We start from the raw sequence: 21,015 nt of genomic DNA, 5'->3' as shown, positions 1-21,015 counted from the left end.
AGAAACATACCACACCAGAAACATACCAGCATCTTGACCTCAGCACTCATCATCTACTACTATACACTCTCCTCACATGATTACAGCCTTCACTTGAAAAGTGCACATTCCAAACATTTCACAAAGCTCTTCAATCATGTGAGGCTGCATAGATAAAAACACTAGTCAGTACATTCACTACCTATCTCTTCCAGAACCTGATAACACATGTTGCAGCAGGATCAAACCTGGGAAAAAATAGCACACTTGCATGAGATCACTCCCTTTGTGAAGACAAGGCTGGGCTTGAATGGATGGCAAGTGGTAGGTACAATAATCTCAGGCAGAGAAGGAGAGATCCTGTACAGAAGTATGCTGCAATTCATCTACCATACATTTCCACAATAATTCCTGCTTACCAATCCCAAAAACTAACCAAATGCCAAAACTCAATACAGTCGCATAACACTTTCTTGAATAGTGACAACAAATATTGCACCCTAATCCTTCTAGCATTATCAGTGCACACCCCAAAAAGCAAGATTACCTTAAACACTACTATTCTCAAAATAATTAGGAAATAACTGCCTTAATTTAAATCCCTAACCCATCTTTGGAAGGAACAGAGAATATGAAGATAAACCGCATGGTAATAAATATCAGCACTGGCACAGACACCAGCTCAGGAGCCAGAAGGTTAAGGTAAAACACAAATTCTCAAAGTAGCAGCACACAGCATAAGTAGACTATAGTTTTAAAGGCTGGAACGGGTGTAATGAAGCTGCATGTTGACAAGGAGCAATGACAGGTGGGAAAGGTAACATACTAATTCTTTTGAAGACTTTGAAGGCACAGACTACAGAAGCTAATGATTCTTACAAACAGATCACAGCTACAGAATGATGGCGTCTATTTGCAGCTTCATTTAGGCCCAGAACCCATTCCCTTCAAGATGGAAAGGAAGACTGTCCAATTTCATCCAGCAAAATGTGGAGCCTAACATCATGCTGCAGCTGATGACTGAGGTTACAGCTCCACTGAACATACATTGAAATGCCAAATAGTTTCCAAGGAACGACAAAGAGCTGCAATGAAACCTCAAATACCATCTACTGCATTACAAGCATCTTGTGTAGAATAGCAAACATATTGCAACTGAAACTCATACAGCTTTCATAGTGGCTTCAGACTCTTTGGTACAAGGGGATTCGGAGAATATTAGCTGTCCATGGATAGGTCCTCCAACAGATCAATGAGTTAGCTGGGCAAACACTGTTCTGGAAACCAGAAGAGCCTGTTGGCCTTCTTCTGTTCTTACCCCAGCAGTCTAACATTATGGAGCAGCCAAGCTATAAATGAGTGCTCAAACACATAACAAACTGGTGCAACCTGAGGTGAGGCCACTATAAGGCATAGTCATTTCATAGTGCTCCGGTAGGAAATTCAAACAGTGCTTTTCAGAAACTCAGGAGACAATCATCTTTGCTACATTCAGTGCCCTACTGCATTTCATAGACACACCTAAGGAGGCAAGAATATTTATAGAATACCAAATAAGAATTAACGTATGTTTTGCTAGTTATGCCACTTATTATGGACTCGGCCAGACCACTCAAAACATTCTTAAGCAGGCAGCCCAGACAACTTTGCAATTTGTTTCAGTGAGTGTACAGTGAAAATTACCCGGAGTACGTTAGCGAGGTTGACTACCAGATTTTAAAACAGACAAGGATTTATTCACAAAATTACACAATGAAACAGGAAGAACAAAGAACCCCTACAGAACTCAGTCTATCCAAATTAGACTTAATTACACTGTTCCAAATATATGCAACAGTCCCGATAAGAAAACCTCCTTAAAAAACAGTTAAAAAAAATGGAACAGATGCTTACAGGTTGAAGTTAGAAGGGCAGAAAGAGAGAGAGAACCTGTTTCCACAGCTTACTGTTGAACTTCCAACTAGTTCTGGACTGAACTGCTCAGCTAGAGAGCTGACCACTGCCCTTCCATTATCCAGGTCACTTCTAAAACATGACCACTTTGGCCAGAAGTCTCATCTGTTTACATATAAACAAAAAGGCCGCTCAAAATCCTTTTCATCTCTGCACCAAACTAGTTTAATCGGAACATGGCCCATTTACAACCCCTTTGACAGAGTATCCTTGAGAAAACGAACAGCTTCTAGAAAAACAAAGGGACTAGCTTTGTGACCCCTCACCCCTTAAAAAACAATGAACCATCAATATCAAAAGATGGCTTCATTTTAAAAACCAAAAAAAAACCCATTAGTAATTGAAACACACATATACACTATACCAACTATACACATGCAAACACGCAAAACCACATGCGAATTCAGGCCGTGGCACACCCGCCACTGAATGCTTCCGTATTTCATTGGAGCCTCGATAACACATCAGTAAATACGTTTTCACAACCTGCCACATGCACAATTGTCAAATTGAATGGCTGCAACAAGCTCCATCAAAACAGTCTGACATGTTTGTCCTTAAATATTCCCATAAATTTCAATGGGTTACGATCAGAGTATATGATTATCTCAGATGCATTGCTGGTAATATAAACACTGAAATGTTGTAATGCCAACACCAAACTTAAAGTCTCTTTGTCCACCGTTGAACACTTTTGTTGATGAACATTCAACTTTCTGGAAAAATACCTGATAGGTCTTTCTATTCCTTTGTCATCCTCCTGCAGGAGCACTGCACCAGACACATCACTGGCATCGATAGCCAACTTGAAAGGCTTCGTGTTATCACATGTGGCTAATACTGGAGCAGTGGTTAACACAGTTTTTAGGCTGTCAAATGCCTTTTGACAGTCTGCTGTCCACTGAAACTTCTTGCCCCTTTTTAACAATTCGGTGAGTGGAACAGCCACACTGCTAAAGTTCGGCATAAACTTCCAGTAAAATCCACTCAATTCGAGGAACAGTAGTACTGCCTTTTTCATTGACGGAGTGGGAGTTTCCCCAATTACTTTCATTTTCGCATTTCGTGGGGCCATTGGTCCATGTCCAATAACATGGCCCAGGAAGGTGACTTGGGCTTTGGCAAATTCACTTTTAGCTAGGTTTACCACCAAGCCTGCCTTCCAAAGTCGATCGAACAAGTCCGATAAATGCTGTAAATGTTCCTTCCATAAGTGACTAAAAATCACCAGGTCACCAATGTACACCACACAATAGGGTAACCCGGCAATGACCTTATTAGTTACTCTCTGAAATGTGGCTGGAGCCTTTTTCATATCAAATGGCATGATTTTGAACTGATATAGTCCATTTGGTGTTACAAAAGCCAAAATTGCCTTTGTTTTCTCTGACAGAGGTACTTGCCAGTGGCCTCTGAGCAAGTCCAACTTAGAAATGTAAGTTGCTTGTCCCACTTTTTCGACACAGTCCTCCAAGCGTGGAATTGGATATGAATCAGTCTTTGTAATGGCGTTGACTTTGTGATAGTCCACACATAACCGTTGGGTACCATCCTGGCTTTGACACCAGCACTATGGGTGAGCTCCAGTCACTGTAAATCACTTCCATTATGCCATCTTGGAGCATGTGCTCTATCTCCTTCTGCACCTGTGCCAACTTTAGAGGGTTATGCCTATTAGGATGTTGCTTAATCGAAACAGCATCTCCTATATCTATATCATGCACAATTAGATTAGTACTTCCCAACTTACTTTCGAATATATCCCCATGTTAAAGGAAAAACTCTTTCAGGTCATTTTGATTTTCTTGTGGAAGGTAACTCAATAATTTATCCCAAGCTTTGACAACTTCTTCAGTGTCCAATTTGATTTGAGGAATGTCCAATTCAGAGTTCTCTGAACATGATTTTTCATTCTGTGCTGTAATCATTAACATCTTCTCCTCTTGCTTTCCTTCCCTATCAAAATACCTTTTGAGCATATTCACATGACACTCTGTGAGATTTCATCCTGTCTGGAGTCCTTACTAAGTAGTTCACCTCACTCAATTTCTTCTCAATTTGATAAGGTCCACTAAACCTTGCTTTTAAAAATTCACCTGTTATTGGAAGTAATACCAATATCTTATCCCCAATTGCAAAATTGTGAATTGTGATTTCTTATCCGCTTCCTGTTTCATTGTATGCTGTGATACTTTTAAATGTTGTCTAGCCAACTCTCCAGCTCTATTTAATCATTCTCTAAAATTTGACACGTAGTCCAAATATGTGGTCTTGGAATTCTGACTTATTAATTTCCACTTAATCAATTTTAACAGTCCTCTTACTTCATGCCCAAAAATTAATTCAAATTGACTGAATTTGGTCAAGTCATTTGGTGCATCTCTGATTGTAAAAAGTACAAATGGAGCTCCCTTATCCCAATCACATCTGGATAATCCTGACCATAAGGCCTCAACATGGTCCTTCATGTTTGATGACATTGCTGTAGCGCTCCCTGCGATTCAAGATGGTATGCAGTAGATTTTAATTATTTTATTCCCAAGTTAGTCATAACCTCCTTGAATATTTTGGATGTGAAGTTCGATCTTTGATCTCTATTGGTAGTCCGTACTGATAAAAAAAATTAAGTAATTCTTCTACAGCCCTTTTTGCTGTGATGTTGCATAATGGGGTTGCCTTTGGAAATCTAGTCGACACATCCATTATTGTTAATAAATACTTACTCCTACTTTTTGTTTGAGGTAGGGGACCTACGCAATCAATCAAAACTCTTGTGAAATGCTGGAATAGGTATTAAAGGTGCAGGTTTTATTAATGCCTGTGGTTTTCCGATTAGCTAACATGTATGACACGTCTGGCAAAATTGAACTATATCCTTATGTAGTCCAGGCCAGTAAAAATGTCTTTGTATTTTAGCCTGTGTTTTCCTCACCCCTAAATGATCTCTAAGTGGGAGTGCATGCGCCACTCGCAGCACCTCCTTTCTTTAGTTGCCTGTGTCTCCACTGGCTTTTCAACTAGAGCAGGCAGCATGCCTACTGGTGAATCAGCTATATCATTTGCAAGGACAAATAGTTTTCCTGGAGCTGAGAGTTTGTCCAATACTCCAAACAGGAATTCTCCACTCATCTCTGGATTCTCTAGCTTCACTTTACATAATTGGGCACTTTTTGTCTCATCATGCATTCCTGCTACCAGTACTTTTCTGGCAATAGTCCTGAAGAAGGGCTTATGCCCGAAACGTCGATTCTCCTTCTCCTTTGATGCTGCCTGACCTGCTGCACTCTTCCAGCAACACATTTTTAAGCTGGCAATAGTCCCTCAGGAATACATATCACCTCATCCTTCAGCATTACAGACTGAGAGGATCCTGTGTTCTTTAATATTGTAACCACTTTACCTGCTACTCCCGATCCATGTGAATAAACTTTACCCTTGCATGTATATTTTTTAAGCAGATCTGGCACTTCCTACTTAACATCTGATCATCTTGTGCACTCTGAGGCAGTTATCTAACTTCCCTTGTGCTTTTTGTTACAAGTTCAACAAAACTCCCAGACTTGTCCGGTTTTCCTAAATCTGGTTTTCTCCTAGCCTACTAACACTGTGATTTCGTGTCGCCCACTTTATTACAATGAAAACACCAGAGGTTTATGGCTTCTTTGTCCTCCTCAATGGTTTCTTTTTTATCCAGTGGTAAAATTATCCTGATGATCTTCACTGAAATCTACCTTTCCCTTTCCACGTGAGGTTTTCTCTTTGCCCTAATTTCTATCCCTCATGGACTGAAATTGTTTCTGGAAACCAAGTCATGTTTTATGGACCAGCTCATAATCATCAGCCACTTCAGCTGCTAACCTTGCCATTTTAAGTCTCTGCTCTTCCACATGAGTTTGCACTACTTCTATGGGCGGCAAGGTGGCACAGTGGTTAGCACTGCTGCTTCACAGTGCCAGACACCCGGGTTTAATTCCTGTCCCAGGCAACATTCTCCCCTTGTCTGCGTGGGTTTCCTCCGGGTGCTCCGGTGTCCTCCCACAGTCCAAAAATGTGTGCAGGTTAGGTGAATTGGCCATGCTAAATTGCCCATAGTGTTAGGAGTAGGGGAATGGGTCTGGGTGGGTTGCTCTTCAGAGAGTTGGTGTGGACTTGTTGGGCTGAAGGGCCTGTTTCCACACTGTAAGTAATGTAATCTAATCTAATCTACTTCAGGCTGTGAATTTTTGGATTCCTCTAAAATAATTACCTCTCTAAGGGCATCATAGGTTTGCTTGATTTTTAAAGTTCTTATCCATCCCTTGAAATTACTCTGTTTGATCCTTTCAAACTCAATGTAGATTTGACCGGGGTCCCTCATTAGATTCCTGAAACGTTGTCTATAGGTTTCTGGTACAAGCTCATATACATTTAAAATGGCTTTTTTTCACCTCCTCATACTCCCCAGATACCTCCTCTGATAGTGGTGTGAATACCTCACCAGCCCTACCTATAAGTTTTGTTTGGATCAACAAAACCCACATTGCCACTAGCCACTGCATCTGTTTAGCCACTTTTTCAAATGAGATGAAAAAGGTTTCCACATCCTTCTTATCAAATTTAGGCAATGCTTGAACATACTTAAACAGTTTCTCATCAGGCTTTCACCCACAATGGATTTGCTCATCCCCACTCTCTTCCTCAATCGACTTGCCTTCAGCCTTCATCTCCATCCTTTTAAGCTGACTTTCCTTTTTAAGTGTCAGTCTCTGAAGTTCAAAAGCTCTCTCTTTATCTTTCCCTTCTGCTAAAGCCCTTCGTTTTTTTTTCTATTCTGCTTTTAACCGTAACTCAAACTGTTTCATTTCTGCTGCCCTTTCTTTATCTCTCGCCTCTAACTCATGCTGCTTCATTTGCAATTGAATTTTTGCGATCTCTACAGATTCTGATGGTTTGTCCAGCAAGTTTAAATGCTGAGCAACTGCTATAATTATCTCTCTTTTCCTTAAAGAAGCAGACCGGTCGAAATCGAGCTTGTCTGCTAATTCCTGCAGCTTGGTCTTATTCACCTTTTGCAATACTTCCAAAGTCACCGCATCCACTTCCAAAAAACTTGTGGCGACTGAAAGAGCCATTACTATCCCAAGCTTTATCTACTCAATCAAATCACACACGAAATAAAGACACTCGCACCTACTTCTCACTGTTTAAAGTTCCAGATGAGTCCCCAGTCTGTTATGGACCAGGCCAGACCACTCAAAACATTCTTAAGCAGGCAGCCCAGACCATAACTTTGCAATTTGTTTCATTAAGAGTACTGTGAAAATTACCCAGAGTAAGTTAGCCAGGTTGACTATCAGGTTTTAAAACAGAGGTCCATTCACAAAATTACACAATGAAACACAAAGAACAGAATAAAGAACCCCTACAGAACTTTATCGATTCAAACTAGACTTAATTACGCTGTTCCAAATATATGCAACAGTCCCAATAAGCAAACCTCCTTAAAGAACAGTAAAAAAAAGGAACAGATGCTTATAGGTTGAAGTTATAAGGGCAGAAAGAGAGAACGAACCTGTTTCCACACAGCTTACTGTTGAACTTCCAACTAGTTCTGCACTGAACTGCTCAGCTAGAGAGCTGACCACTGCCCTTCCATTATCCAGGTCGCTTCTAAAGCATGACCACTTTGTCCTGAAGTTTTGTCTGTTTGCATATAAACGTCTCTCAAAATCCTTTTCGTCACTGTACCAAACTAGTCTATTTGGAGCCCAGCCCATTTACAACCTGTCTGAAAAAAGTCAAGGAGGTAGTATCCTTAAGAAAAGGTCCCTTTTAGAAAAAAAGGGACCAACTTTGTGACACACTTATATTGTTAATTACTCAAAGTCTGGGTGAAGATTTGTAGCTCGGGTGCTCGTTGTGGTTCTGTTCGCCGAGCTGGAAATTTTTGTTGCAAACGTTTCGTCCCCTGTCTAGGTGACATCCTCAGTGCTTGGGAGCCTCCTGTGAAGCGCTTCTGTGGTGTTTCCTCCGGCATTTATAGTGGCCTGTCCCTGCCGCTTCCGGTTGTCAGTTCCAGCTGTCCGCTACAGTGGGCGGTATATTGGGTTCAGGTCGATGTGTTTGTTGATGGAGTTTGTGGATGAGTGACATGCTTCTAGGAATTCCCTGGCTGTTCTTTGTTTAGTGTTGTCACTACTATAATGGTAGTGTCAACACTACCATTATAGGGCAAGCCAAACAAAGAACAGCCAGGGAATTCCTAGAAGCATGGCACTCATCCACAAACTCCATCAACAAACACATAGACCTGGACCCAATATACCGGCCACTACAGCAGACAGCTGAAACTGACAACCGGAAGCGGCAGGGAAAGGCCACTATAAATGCCGGAGGAAACACCACAGAAGCGCTTCACAGGAGGCTCCCAAGCACTGAAGATGTCCTCCATCAACAAACACATTGACCTGGACCCAATATACCGGCCACTACAGCGGACAGCTGAAACTGACAACCGGAAGCGGCAGGGACAGGCCACTATAAATGCCAGAGGAATCACCACAGAAGCGCTTCACAGGAGGCTCCCAAGCACTGAGGTTGTCACCTAGACAGGGGACGAAACATTTGCAACAAAAATTTCCAGCTCGGCGTACAGAACCACAACATTGTTAATTACTATTTATTATTTATGTTTATATTAGATAAAATGCAAATATGGGGTAATTGTGAATTGTCTGAGTAAGTAATCTCATTATACCATAGTCCAAGGTGAAAAGTTGGAAAGAGTAAACAAATACACGAAGGGATCAGCCAGCAGATAAATGTATTGAGGGACCAAAGAGTGGATAAACACTTTTAGGGACCAGACAGTGGATAAACACACAAAAGGACCAGCGAGAGGATTAACACACTGACAGACCAGACAGTGGATAAATACACAGAGAGACACCAAGACTCCAGACAGCAGATAAACATAATGAAGGACCAGAGAGTGAATAAACACACTGAGGGACTACACTGGAGAAACACACTAGGCACGATTTTCCACTCCCCGAGGTGTTGAGAATAATCGCTGGCACAGCTGAGTTAATTGAGACAGTCCAAAAATTATATCTTTTGCCATTGAGGTAAACTTTCGTAATTAAGTCTTGCCTCCTTAGAAGGAGAGATCAGGAACTTCAGAATCTAACTTTCTATAGCAAGGATGTAAGTGTCAACCCATCCTTCTGTCTCCACTCTGAGTAAGTCTTGGCTGCCTTTCAAAAAATCTTCTCAATATTCCCTTTCTTCACTTTTACCATTTAGCACAGCAACTACAATAGGCACATTCATGGGGACAAAGGCAGGATATTTCCGTGGCCTTTCACAAAACCTAAGTTGAGCATTACATCTGACCAAAGGCCATTGTACTATTCAAGGACAGGAGGTGGAGTCAACAGCATACATAGCTAACAGACCACACCTATCTGAAGAACAAGGCAATGAATGGGAAAAGGCAGGTATGATAGTCAATGGAGTGAGGGTTTCTTGACCACGGTTGGGCTCAATCAAGTCTTTGGTTCAAGTCAATTTTGGTGACCGGGCCAGTCATTCCTGGAAATTGACATGTGATATGCCCATTGTCAACCTCACATCCTTAAATGTTGTGAGATGGCTTTGAGGATTTCAGACATACAAGACAATTTTCACTTCTATAGCTTGTAGAAATAAATAAGATTCTGTCATCATTCTATAAGCTACGTGTGTAAGATCCACAACTGAACATCCCAGTCATAGAACCTCGCTGATACTAAATTGTTGGTTTCAATGTCGCTGAGGTTCATCAAAAGCAGCTTGGCTCCAATTCCCAACTTATAGGTGCATGATTCCTTGATGGTTAAGGCAATCTTCACTCAGCTGCTTTGCTGATCATGAGAGATACTAAGATGTCGTGATTGCAATGCAGCCCATCTTTTCGATAGTGGAGCATGCTCTATGCCTTTCACTTCCAATAACCTTCTCATTTCTTATTGCTACAACAAGACTACAACAAAAATTAGAAAAATAAGTGAAGATCACTTTACAAAAATGTTTACCCTGTGTAATGACTGAACACCTTTGCCACCAATGTACCCTTCAGAATATTTTCTTTTTTTTCCCTCCTACTACATCTAAGTGCAGACACAGCATCCAGAGCAAGGTGGGAGGGAGCCTGCTGAATGGGATGACTTTCATGACTTTGACAGATGTCTCGTGGAGTTTGTAGACCAAGAGTTAATGCATAGTCACAGGCTTACTTTATTCAGCCTCAATGGGAAGATGGATGACAGGACATTTCAAAAGTCTCATGAGAAGAAGCTGCCAAGTGCCTGTTTGTCATTCCTCCTCCTTGCTGGCACTGCCTGTCTTTTTGAGAATAAAGTGCACCTGGATTGCAGAATCTGAATTGTTGCTTTTAATGATATATTCTCAATTAAAGGGCACTTATTATGTATAGTTGGAAGATGATACCATGGTAAGACCCAATTATTTAAGTACAAGGAAGAATTTTGCACTGCAGCACCCATGTGAAGTGGATGATCTTGGATTTTCCCAGCTGGACTTATTCGAAAGATACTCATCCAATTGTCTTATCAAATTTGAGCATCCATGGCTAAACCAATGCAGTGCAGGTCCAAGTGCTTATCCAGTAGCCACTGAACGTTATGTTGGACCTGAATACTCAAGGCTACCACCACCTTTTCCATGGAAGCAGCCAAGTCCACACACACTGAAAACACAACAGTAGTTAGAATGTGGATAGATTCTTCCATTTTTTTCATCTCAGTCTACTTAGGTACTCAAGCACACTGGTTGTCTCTAAAGATCAAATGTTAATGATGAAATACAGAGACAGGTCTTCTGCAAGGGGTTCAGCAGGTGGCTGATTTCTGACAGTCCTCTGAGAGTCAGAGATCTCAGGCTTTTCCTCCTCCCCTGGTTATGAATCAGTGTCAATGATATGTGTATAAGATAATATTCCCTAGCTAAGTTATCCACTAAGGTGATTGCTGTGCTATTGGGGTACTCAGGTGAATGCCTTGCTGCTGCATCCTCTGATGGTTCTCATAAGTGATATTGGTGCCAATTGGCTCAGGCTGCATCCTCTGGCTTTGGTCTTCAATGCCACTTGTGCCCGTAGAAGAAATTTGGACTCTGAAGGTTTTGTAGACCAATGTGTGTGCCTTCCTGCACATCTGAAAAAAAGAGTTCAATACTGCTTACTGTATTTCTGGGCTACTCCTGCCCCCTTGTAACCACAAGAAAGGTCCCAGTCTTCCCTATACAGCTCTGCTGCCCTTTCTATAAATGGGTGAGAATCATTATACCTGGCACTCCCATGCCATCTTGGTCCTCTCCTCATGATTGTTGGCCAGCTTATTCTGCAATTCTATAAACAGAAAGATTGAGTGTGATGGCAATGTTTGCATGAGTAATTTGTTAGCGTGTATAACCATGCAAGATAGTGAACTGTTCCAGTAGGAAGTAATGGGAGTATGAAGCAAAGTGGGTCAGAAGTATCAGTAGATTTCAGAATTTGAGATGGTAGTGAGTTGTTAAGGACAATCATGAATGTGGTTCTGGGACTTGCCAGCTATGATCCTTTGTGAAGTGCCAATGCAGTGGTAGAGTTAGACTGAGTGATGCCCTTGTGAAGTAGTGTGAGCCAGCAGAGACAACATCATGCCAAAATATCCTTCAGAAGCATATGTTATGACACAGGGTAAACCCTCCTGCTTAACTTAAAACCAGCAACACAGAAAAGGTTTATCCGGTGCAGTAATCTGTGAAACTACGAGTGGCCAAAGATTACTTAAAGTAAAAATTAACAACATTATTTCTTAACGTATAACAGAGAATAATTAACTAACACTTTGTACAAGTCCTTACTCCAACCTATCTTTTACCCTCCCTTTTATAATACTGATAAAACTCCCAATTAAGATATACAAAACACTTCTTATCTCAAAACCTGGCAGCTTTTGGTTCTTTTATTTGGATCTGCCTGTGTCTTCTTTTCTTCTTCTTAGGAATTTCTGCATCACTGGTTACTGATCGAAAAGGTGCCTTTTAAGAGAGCTATTTTTCAGGCAGTCTGTTTACATGCTGAGCTTGGCAGTTCTCCTCTCTACTGTTCAATTTTCCCCCGGTCTTATAACTCAGAGCATTGGATTGTGTCATTAGCTTTTAAGACTGTCAATATATTCAATTCAAACTTGATTAGAAATTGGTATTTTTCTAGTTATAATTTAAACTGATTTGTCTAATTTGAATCTGTTTTTTGTTGTTTGCAGGCAACCAGATACTCCAGTAGCTGGAGCACATGTTACACTGTGTCTTATTGAGAACACTTGGTGCTGTCACTGCTAGCTTTTAACTTTCTTACAACGAATAGTTCATCCACATCTTCATAACACCTCCCCCTTAAGAAAAAAATGACAGTCATAATGAAAAGATAGCTTCATTTTTTTCTCTACTTTTTAAACACATTACCCTTACAGATAACTTTAAGATACGTTCACTCTAACTTCTTCTCATATACCATAAATAAATAACATTAAATAAAGTCAAATCTCATTTAAATTTGAATAGTTAAATCCGCAATAACGCATCTGCGATTAGATTCTTCTGACCCGCAACATGTATGATTTTTAAATTAAAAGATTGTAACATAAGACTCCAATAAAATAGTCTCATATTCTTATCTTTAAAACGTTCTAAGAATGTAAATGGATTGTGGTCATCACACATGACCGTCTCCAAAATATTATTCGTGACATACACATTAAAATGTTGTAAGGCCAGTACTAAACTCAATAGACGCTTTTCGATTGTGGAGTACTTCCTCTGGTGGATGTTGATCTTCTTCAGAAAGTAACCAACTGGCAGTTCAATCCCATCCTCATCTTCCTGTAGGAGTATAGCTCCAACTCCAATTTCACTAGCATCAACGGCAACTTTAAAAGGTTTCGAAACGTTTGGTGTAGCTAAAATTGGTTGGTGGTTAATATTGATTATAAATGGTTGTATGCCTCCCGGCATGGTTCTATCCACAAAGAAACTTTGTGTTCTTCTTCAGCCAATCAGTTAAGGGAGCCACTACACTGCTGAAATTTGGAACAAACTTCCATAGGATCCGCTGAATCTGAAGAATCGAAGCACTTCTTTCTTCGAGGTTGGTGGTGGAAATTCCTCAATGACTTTTGTCTTTGCGTTCTGTGGGGTCAACCTTCCATGACCAATGTTATGTCCCAAGTACCATCACCTCTGCTTTTGCGAATTCAATTTTATTTATCAATTTTATTTATCCAGTTTTACTTCTCATAGTCATTCAAAGAGCTCTGCCGACTGTACCATGTGATCTTTCCAGGACTTACTACATCATCCACATAAGACTGCACAGTTTTGTTAACCCAGTTTTGTTCATGAGTCTTTGGAATGTGGCGGATGTGTTCTTCATTCCAAAGAGCATCACTTTAAACTGATATAGTCATTTGGGGTTACAAATGCAGAAATTTCTTTCACCGTCTCTGATAAAGGTAACTACCAGTAACCACGTATTAAGTCCAAATTGGTGATGTAACTGGCTTTCTCAATACAATCCTCCAATCTAGGAATTGGATATGAGTCCAATTTTGTAACAGCGTTGACCTTCTGATAATCCATGCGAAACCGTTGAACCCTGTCCGGTTTGGCAACTGAGACAATCGGAGAATTCCACTCGGTCTGGCTTGGTTCGATGATATCCTTGTCGAGCATGGCCTCCACTTCCTTCTGGAGCAGTCTAGCTTTGAAAGCATTAAGCCGATAGGGGTGTTACTTTATATGTCCATGTCATGTACAATAGCATTAGTCCTCCCCATCTAATTCTTACATATGTCCTTGTAATGTAGTAACAAATCTTTAAACTCCATTCTATGCTCCTGAGACAGATAGCTTACTAACCTATCCCACTCCTCAAGGACTTCTTCATTTTTAAATCTATTTTGAGGCACTTCAAAATCCACAACATCTGGCTTTGATTCCTCAGTGCAGGGCAGTAACTAATACCTGTTTCTCCAGTTCTTTCTCTCTAGTATAATATGGTTTCAACATGATCACATGACATACTCGACACCTTTTTCTTCTATCTGGCATCTTTACTAAATAGTTCACCTGATTCAACTTTTTCTCAATTTGATAGGGACCACTAAACCTGCCTTTGAAGGGATCTCGTATCATTCGTAACAGTACTAACATATTATCCCTTCGGGAAAACGTCTAAGTCTCAGAGCTTTTATCTGTCACCTGCAACATTCTATACTGTGCTCTCTTTAGCTGCTGTTTAGCTAACTCACCTACTTGATTTAATCTCTCACTCACCTCCGATACATAATCTAAGTGTGAGATCTCCGACTTTGGTCCTGTCAATTTTTCTCTAATTAATTTCAAAGGGCCTCTCGCTTCATGACCGAATATCAACTCGAAGGGATATTCATTTGGGGCATCTCTAATAGCAAACAATACGAATGGGATACCTTTATCCCAATCATTTGGGTAATCCTGACAGTATGCTCTCAACATGGCCTTCAAGGTCTGATGCCACCTTTCTAAAGCTCCATGGGATTCAGGATGATTCACACTGGATTTAAAGTGCTGTATATCTAAGCTATCCATAAAATCCTTAAACAGCTTAACAGTAAAATTTGACTCTTGGTCCAACTGAATCTTTCTGGGTTGCCCATACCGTGTGAAGAAAGCTACTAATTCCTCTACTATCCTTTTTGCTTTGATACTGCGTAATGGAATTGCCTCCGGAAATCTGGTAGATACATCCATTATGGTTGACAAGTACTGGTTCCTACTTTTAATTCTCGGGAGGGGACCTACGCAATCAATTATAACCTGCATGAAAGGTTCTTCAAATGCGGGATTTGGCAACAAAGGTGCTGGTTTTATTACCACCTGTGGCTTGCTTACCATTTGGCATGTATGCCAGATATGACAAACATTAACCACATCCTTGTGCATTCCAGGCCAATAAAAATATTTTTGTACCTTATCCTGAGTCTTTTGTACCCCTTGATAACATGAACAAGTGGTTCATGTGCTACCCGTAATACCTCCTGTCTGTATGCTACTGGCAACACAATCTGGTGCACTTCAGCCCATTTCTCCTCTGCACTAACCTTTTGTGGTCTCCATTTCTGTCTTCGGATTCTATCTTTCAGATAATAACCCTCTGGAATATTCTCTGCTTCCTTTTCAGGGTACACATCCACATATATATCTTTTATCGTCTTGTCTTGCTGTTACAAGTCTCTTTGCCTTTCAGGACTAAACACTTCAGTCTGACCTTCTGCCTGTTCAGGTTTTCCCTGCACCATTACGTCAAACAGCATATTTGCTAACTGAACCTCAATTCCTTCACCTTTCTCTTTATGTTTTGCTTCGTACTATGACTTATGATAGTGGAATTTGGTTACTACACAGTCTGGGAAAATACCAGGATATTTCTGTTTTAACTCCTCAGTTTCTTGGTCCTCCTTGGGCTTCTCCACAACAAGGGTGTCACTCCCACCTTGAATCCTGCCAAATAATTCCCAAGAACAAACTAAATTCCTGGGACTAACACTCTGTCAATCACTACCACTGTAACTTCCCCAAACTTGAGTTGGCACTCCAACCTGATCTTACATAGGGGAATGCCAAATTTATGTCCATCTATCCAAGAAATTACCACATTCTTGGACAACAGATCAGGAAGAGTGCATATTCGCTCATCCCTTTCTGTCAGCAACTGGTTAGATCCTGTATCTCTCAAAATTATCACTCTTGTCCTTCTCCCCCTGTTCTGAGTAAACTTTACCCAAAGAGATGAATTATTTGTAGAGATCAGGTACTAATTCAATACCCAGCCCCTGCCTAGGTTGTGCACTCTCCCGCAGCTCTTCTTGGGGTTTCTTTTACTCCCTTAACTGATGCCACTGGTTTAGCTTCTTTTATCACATCTTTTTCCACAGTGCCTTTCTTTAACGACCAGCACTGTGTCTTTACTTGGTCTACTTTCTGGCAGTGACAGCACCTTTTCCCAGTGCCTTTCTGAAACCAATTTTCTGTGTCCCATTCCATTACAGTGAAAACACCTGAGGCCTTTCACCTCCTGTTCATCCTCTTGGACTTCTTTTTTATCCTGTGGTAAAATCTTACCAGTTCTCTCTACACTTCGTTTCATAGTGCAGGATCTCCCCTTCTCCCAACTCTCACAGGACAAAATTCTGGCCAGAGGCTTGTCTTATGCACCAACATGTACTCATCTGCCTTTCTCACTTCCTGAACTTTCTGTTCCCCCACGTGAATTCTTACCATCGCTGGAAATAAGTTTTTAAACTCCTCCAGCAGAATAATCTCTCTTGGAGCCTCAAATGTCCTATCTATTTTCAAAGCACACACCCATCAATCAAAATGACTGTGTTTAATTCTTTTGAACTCAACATAAGTCTGACCTGGTACCTTCTTTGTGTTTCTGAACCGCTGTCTATATGCTTCTGGTACCAATTCATAAGCATTTAAAATAGCCTTTTTAATCTCTTCATAATCTCACACCTCATCTGACAGTGCAGTAAATACCTCACTAGCTCTGCCTATCAGTTTAGTCTAAATTTGCATTATCCATAAATCCACAGACCACTCCATCTGCCTAGCCAATTTTTCAAATGAAATAAAGAAGGCTTCAACATCTTTCTCATCAAAATGTGGCAGAGTTTTGACATATTTATATATATCACTACCTTCTCTTTTAATCTCCATCCTGTTAACTTGACTTTGTTGAATAAGTTGCAACTTCTCAAGTTCAAATTCTCTCTCTCTCTTTCTCTAACCCTTTGTTTTTTTATCTTCTAATTCCATTTTCCTCAATGGTAATTTAAGTTTTTCTACCTCTAATGCACTTGTCTGTTTCTACACACCTAAGTGCTTGAGTAACCCCTTTACAATTTCAGCTTTACTTTTGTCCTTGGTTTAACTCAAACCTAACTTAGTTGCTAATTCTAAAAGTATGGCCTTTTTCTCTCCTTGTAAACTTTCTTGGCAAATTTGAGAATCATCTTCAAATTCCAGAACCTCTTGAGCAATTTTAAGAGCCATTTCTCTCACCTTTAATTTAATCAATGACAAGTCACCAAAATTAAACAAATTGCCTCACCTACGTTTTATTTAAAGATCTGGGACACTAACTTGTAAGTGTTTAAATCTGTTGGGATTTTTCGTACCCCCAAATCTATTCAAATCTGTCTAAACCAATTCAGATCACCGACCCGAATCCCAAAAACCAGCAACACAAAAAAGATTTATCCCGTGCAGTAATCTGTGAAAATTTGCCAAGAACTATTTAAAGGAAAAATTAACAACATTATTTCTTTGAGTATAACAGAGAATAATTAACTAACACTTTGTACAAGTCCTTACTCCAACCTATCTTTTACCTTCCCTTCTATACTACTAGTCCAATAAAACTCACAATTAAGATTTACAAAACAATACTTCTTATTTCAAAACCCGGCAGCTTTTAGTTCCTTTATTTGGATCTACCTGTGTCTTTTCTTCTTCTTCATAGGAATTTCTGCGTCACTGATTACTGATCAAAAAGGTACCTTTTAAGAGAGCTATTTTTCAGGAAGTCTGTTTACATGTTGGGCTTGGCAGTTCTCCTCTCTACTGTTCAATTTTTCCCTGGTCTTATAACTGAGAGCATTGTGTCATTGGCTTTCTAGATTGTCAATATACTCAATTCAAACTTGATTGGAAATTGGTAATTTTCGGGGTATAATTTAAACTGGTTGGCCTAATTTGAATCTGCTTTTTGACGTTTCCAGGCAACCAGCTGGAGTACATGTTACATTGTGTCTTATTGAGAACACTTGGTGCTGTCATTGCTATCTTTTAACTCTCTTAAAACGTACAGTTCACCTGCATCGTCACAATACATTGTAGATCATTCTTTTATTCTGCATTACTGCATGCTCCATTTATGAAGGGTACTGGCACTTGCTGCTCTTTGGTCTCAGACTGGAAATGTCTGATGGAACTGCTTCCTCATGCCATTCCTGGGATGAGGTTCTCCCTTTTGTCATTGTCTCCATCCAAGAGCAGTTGTAAGGAAGCATCATTGAATCAAAAGGCCAGCTCTTACTTTTCTGTATCCATTTCTTCAGCATTGGGGATGACCATCACAGGCTGTTGGAATGTATCTGATTTGCTGTGACTGAACCGTATCAAGCTGGCCTTTAAACATGGCACCATATCTATTGCTTCAGAATTTCCTGCTCACTCACCATGTGATTCACCCATGCAGTGTTTTGCTGCATAGATAACAAGCTAATAAGCATGTCAGATAACTCACCATAGGCATTGGTGGATGTGATGCCATGTAAGACACTTGCCACCATATTTTAATTTCAGAATAGTAAAGATTAGCTACTGACAGATCAGAGATTGAAAGAATACCCTGAAGGATCAGGGATTGGATAAACAAAGGACCAACACAAGACCTGATCGGATGCATTCATGGATGTGAAAGGAAGTAGTTAGAGATAGTTGATGCATTGCTAACAAACATCCAAGAATCCATAGATTCTGGAAATGCCAGAAGATTTAAAATCTACCAATGTAACATCTTTATTTATAAAGGGAAGGAGGCAAAAACCACTTAACTATAGGCCTATTGGCTTAACACCTGTTATTGGGAAAATGTGAGAGTTTATTCTAAAAGATGTGATTGCAGAGTTTTAGAAATACAGTGGTGCCTCAGAATCTGAATTTAATTCGTTCCAGGAGGCTGTTCAGATTGCGAAAAGTTTGGATTCTGAAACTATTTTCCCCATAAGAAATAATGGAAAGTGAATTAATCCGTTTCTGGACCCACGCGCATCGCTGTCATGCTTAGTGATAAGTTCTTTCTTCAACTCAATTGTAGTTCTCATGGACTTCCTCTTACTCTTATTTGCTTCACTGCTCTTCTTGGGTGCCATGGTGAATGCACAAGGGTGATAATTAAACAAAAACAGCACAAATCAAGGTGAAAACACAAGGCAAACTAGTCATGGACATACGAGAGATGCTTTGACTACTTCCTGGGATGAAGTGAACAAGCAATGCGCGACCTGAACTGTACGTGGTGTTCAGATTTTAGGGCAAAATTTTCTCGAAATAATTGTTTGGATTCCAATTTGTTCGAACAATAGGGCGTTCAGATTCCGGGGTCACCACTGAACATCATATGATGGAACATAGCTTCATGAAGGGTACTGCTCGACAAATTTATAAGAATTCTTTGAGGAGGTTACAAACAAAGGTAGATATAAGTAGAGCAGTGGATGGATTTTCAGAAGGTGTTAGATTAAGTTCCATATATTAGGTTATTTAATAAGAATCCATGGTGTTGGAAGTATTATATTTGCATGGATAGAGGATTGGGTTAACTGATAGAAGACAGTTGGGATAAGAGGGTCATTTTTAGGATGGCAACCTGTAACCAGTAAAGTACTGTATGGACCAGTGCTGAGGCCACAATTATTTACAATATGTTAATGACTTAAATGAGGAAAGTGAATATACTATTGCCATTTTGCAGATGACTCAAAAATAGGTGGGAGAAAAAAAGTTGATGATGACATAAAAAGGCAAATATATCTAAAGACTGTTAAGTGAGTATGCAAAGCCTTCATAGGTAAAAAATAGTGGAGAAGTGAGAGGTTAGAAAGAACAGAGAAGCTGACTACTACTTAAAAGAGGAAAGACTGCATAAAGTATACAGAACAGTGGATTTGGAACAGCCAACGTTCAAGAGATAATAGGGAAGATAAATGGAATATTGGTCGTTATTTCAAAGAGAACTGAGTACAAAAGTAAGAAGAATTTGCTAAATCTATACAAGACACTAGCGGATCACAGCTGGAATACTATGAACAATTTTGCATCCTTTATCTTAGGAAAGATATACTGGCATTGGATGCTGTCCAGAAAAGGCTCAGTAGGCTGATACCAGGTATGGAGGAGCCATTTTATGAGGGCAGAATGAGTAGATTGGACCTGTACCCATTGGAATTCAAAAGAATGAGTGATGGCTTTACTAAATACAAGATTCTTTGGGGACTTAACACGGTAGATGTGGAGGGGTTGTTTTGAGGGAATCTGGACCAGAGAGTATAATTTCAAAACAAGGGGTTGCACATTTAAGACAGATAAGGAGGAATTCTCCAAGGGTACTGAAACTATGGAATTCTTTAGTGCAGAGGTTGTCAAGTCTTTATTATTAAATAAAAACAGTACAGGAATCAAGGAATATAGGGAAAGAGCAAGAGAATGGAGCTGAGCATTATCACATCAGTCATGATCTTATTGAATGGCACAACAAATTCAATGGGCTGAATGGCATACCAGTGTTCCTAAATGTTAAGGCCTTAAATGAGGGTAATAATTTGTTCCCAATATAGGGAGAGATGATAAAGACAAACAGGTCAGGGCCAAATGATGGAGAGGGTTAGTTTATCAGATCTCATTGTTATATAATGAGAACTACACTAATAGCCTATTCAAGCCTATTCAAGAAGATGGGATAACCTGACTATGTCTCTTAACAGTTTAGGAAGTGCCTCATTTTGAGACGAGCTGACCCAAGCACCCACTTGGAACTGCATGATTTGAATGACAATTAGTTACGAATTTTGATCCACAATTGGTGCTGTCTTTAATAACAGCATTTCAGAGAAGTAACAGATGTATAAAATTCTAAATTTCAATTATAAGATTGGGCAGTGTAGAGTTAGACAATAATAGAACTGAACACAATATTCAAATTGGGTCCTAACTACTATTTTATTAATGCTTAGTGTGAGATCTTTGAATGTGCATTTACATTTTTATGAATAAATCCAAGGATTCCATGTTTTTTTCAGCAAACTTTTCACTGCTTCCTTCTAAGGTTTGTGCACATTCACCTCTCAGTCTCTGTTCTTGTAACCAATTTGCTATTTTTAAAAACATTAAGTCACATAGTATAATTTAACTGTAAGTCAGTGAAACTGGATTATAAAATGATTATAGATC

Source organism: Chiloscyllium plagiosum, chromosome 16, assembly GCF_004010195.1.
Source record: "Chiloscyllium plagiosum isolate BGI_BamShark_2017 chromosome 16, ASM401019v2, whole genome shotgun sequence".
Lineage (NCBI taxonomy): Eukaryota > Metazoa > Chordata > Chondrichthyes > Orectolobiformes > Hemiscylliidae > Chiloscyllium > Chiloscyllium plagiosum.
This window is presented reverse-complemented; position numbering follows the sequence as displayed.